Raw genomic sequence first — 2683 nt, 5'->3', positions numbered from 1 at the left:
CTTGCCGATCGCAAAGTAATTATTTTGAGGTTGCTGGAGCCCCACACTTTCATCAACAGAGGGTCCCACTGCTCGGCGGTAGAGCGCTTGCCTTGCGCACATTACCGGTTCAGTCCCCAACATCTCCTGTTGAAAGGATCCCACATGGCAGAGAGGAAGTGAGGGCAAGGAGGGGGAAGAACGTGGCTGAAGTTCTCAAGAGAGCTACTACTGCCCATTAAAGCAGACGTGACTGGGATAGACTGAGTAGAAGTTCCCTTCCTGTTTGCAGAAGACTCGGTTGGGTCTGCAACGAAGTGTGGCTACGCAGCAGGCTCCTGTTTAGGGCCGCTGTCCTGTCTCCTGCCCAACACATGCAGACAGAGGCTCTTGTGATCCCTCTTCACAGGGAGCTCTGGAAATTGCAGCTGTGAGGGGAACAATTCTCAGCACCCTTAAGAACGTAAAGAATGTTTAGAAAAGCCTGCTGCATCAGGATGATGGTCGACCTAATCCACCATCCTGTTCTCAGTGGCCAATCACATGCCTGCATGAAACCAGCAAGCAGGATCAGAGCACAGGAGCCCTCTCCTCAACAACCGGTGGTTTCCAGCAACTGGCATTCAGAGTTGGTTGGTATCCATCTATAGCCCTCTCCACAAATTTGCCTAATCCTCTTTTAAAGCCATCCAAGTTGGCGGCCATCACTGCCTCCTGTGGCAGGAAGTTCCATAGTTTTAACTACATGCTGCACGAAGGAGGACTTCCTTTTATCGCCCCTTAACAAACTACAGCTCCCAGAATTCTTCAGGAGACATCCTGTTTAAAATAGCACCGCAGTGTTTTAGATCAGGGGTCAGCAAACTTTTCAGCAAGGGGGCGGTCCACTGTCCCTCAGACCTTGTGGGGGGCCATGCTATATTTTGAAGAAAAAAATAATGAACCAATTCCTATGCCCCACAAATAGCCCAGATGCATTTTAAATAAAAAGGGCACATTCTACTCATGTAAAAACACGCTGATTCTCGGACCATCCACAGGCCGGATTTAGTATTCAGCCCCCGGGCCTTAGTTTGCCAACCCATGCTTTAGATGTATGGTTCAAATGTGGCACTAATGGTCTCAAGGTAAAGGAGGGTAGATTTCAGCAGACTATTAGGCAAATCCTGTTAACAGGAATAACAGCTCAATAATGGAACCTACGTATTACCTGGAAGGGTGATGGCTCGTCCCCCCCTCAGTGATCTTCAAGCAGCTCTGGATTTCCTGCGTCCAGCAGGGGTGTGGACTAGTTAGGTCTGCAAGCCCCCCTCAAAACACACACACACACTTTCATTCTATGAGAGCATGCTGGGGCAGACCCTCTCATGCAACACCCATTTTATGGTTCAGAAACACACCAGAAGGTAACATCCTTCTGGACCATCTAGAGGGGTTGGGAGCTGGGGGCACCGTTATACAGTGGTTCCGCTCCTTCCTCCTGGGCAGTGTTCAGAAAGTGGTGGTGGGGGATGAGTGTTCAGACCCCTGGGCTCTCACTTGTGGGGTGCCTCAGGGTTCCGTCCTCTCCCCCATGCTTTTTAACATCTACATGCAGCCGCTGGGAGAGATCATCAGGGGGTTTGGGCTGGGTGTTCATCAGTATGCAGATGATACCCAGCTCTACCTCTCTTTCAAATCAGAACCAGTGAAGGCAGTGAAGGTCCTGTGTGAGTGCCTGGAGGCGGTTGGAGGGTGGATGGTGGCTAACAGATTGAGGTTGAATCCTGACAAGACAGAAGTACTGTTTGTGGGGCACAGCAGGCGGGCAGGTGTGGAGGATTCCCTGGTTCTGAATGGGGTAACTGTGCCCCTGAAGGACCAGGTGCGCAGCCTGGGAGTCATTTTGGACTCACTGCTGTCCATGGAGGCGCAGGTCAATTCTGTGTCCAGGGCAGCTGTCTATCAGGCTCCATCTAGTACGCAGGCTGAGACCCTACCTGCCTGCAGACTGTCTCGCCAGAGTGGTGCATGCTCTAGTTATCTCCCGCTTGGACTACTGCAATGCACTCTACGTGGGGCTACCTTTGAAGGTGACTCGGAAACTACAACTAATCCAGAATGCGGCTAGACTGGTGACTGGGAGCGGCCGCCGAGACCACATAACACCGGTCTTGAAAGATCTACATTGGCTCCCAGTGCGTTTCCAAGCACAATTCAAAGTGTTGGTGCTGACCTTTAAAGCCCTAAATGGCCTTGGTCCAGTATACCTGAAGGAGCGTCTCCACCTCCATCATTCTGTCCGGACACTGAGGTCCAGCACCGAGGGCCTTCTGGCGGTTCCCTCGTTGCGAGAAGCCAAGTTGCAGGGAACTAGGCAGAGGGCCTTCTCGGTGGTGGCACCTGTCCTGTGGAACACCCTCCCAACAGATGTCAAAGAGGAAAACAACTACCAGACTTTTAGAAGACATCTGAAGGCAGCCCTGTTCAGGGAGGCTTTTAATGTTTAATAGATTATTGTGTTTTATTTTTCTGTTGTAAGCTACCCAGAGTGGCTGGGGAAACCCAGCCAGATGGGCGGGGTATAAATTATTATTATTATTATTATTATTATTATTATTATTATTATTATTAATCTATGGAGGCACTTTTAAAAGGGGAGGGGGACGTTCAAAAATGGGGGGAACCATCTGCACTTTTGAGGCAGTAGAAGCAGTGCTCTTTT

This window comes from Zootoca vivipara, chromosome 16, assembly GCF_965207765.1.
Source record: "Zootoca vivipara chromosome 16, rZooViv2.hap1.1, whole genome shotgun sequence".
In the NCBI taxonomy this organism is placed as follows: Eukaryota; Metazoa; Chordata; class Lepidosauria; order Squamata; family Lacertidae; genus Zootoca; species Zootoca vivipara.
The sequence above is the reverse complement of the archived record's forward strand: the minus strand, read 5'-3'. Positions refer to the sequence as shown.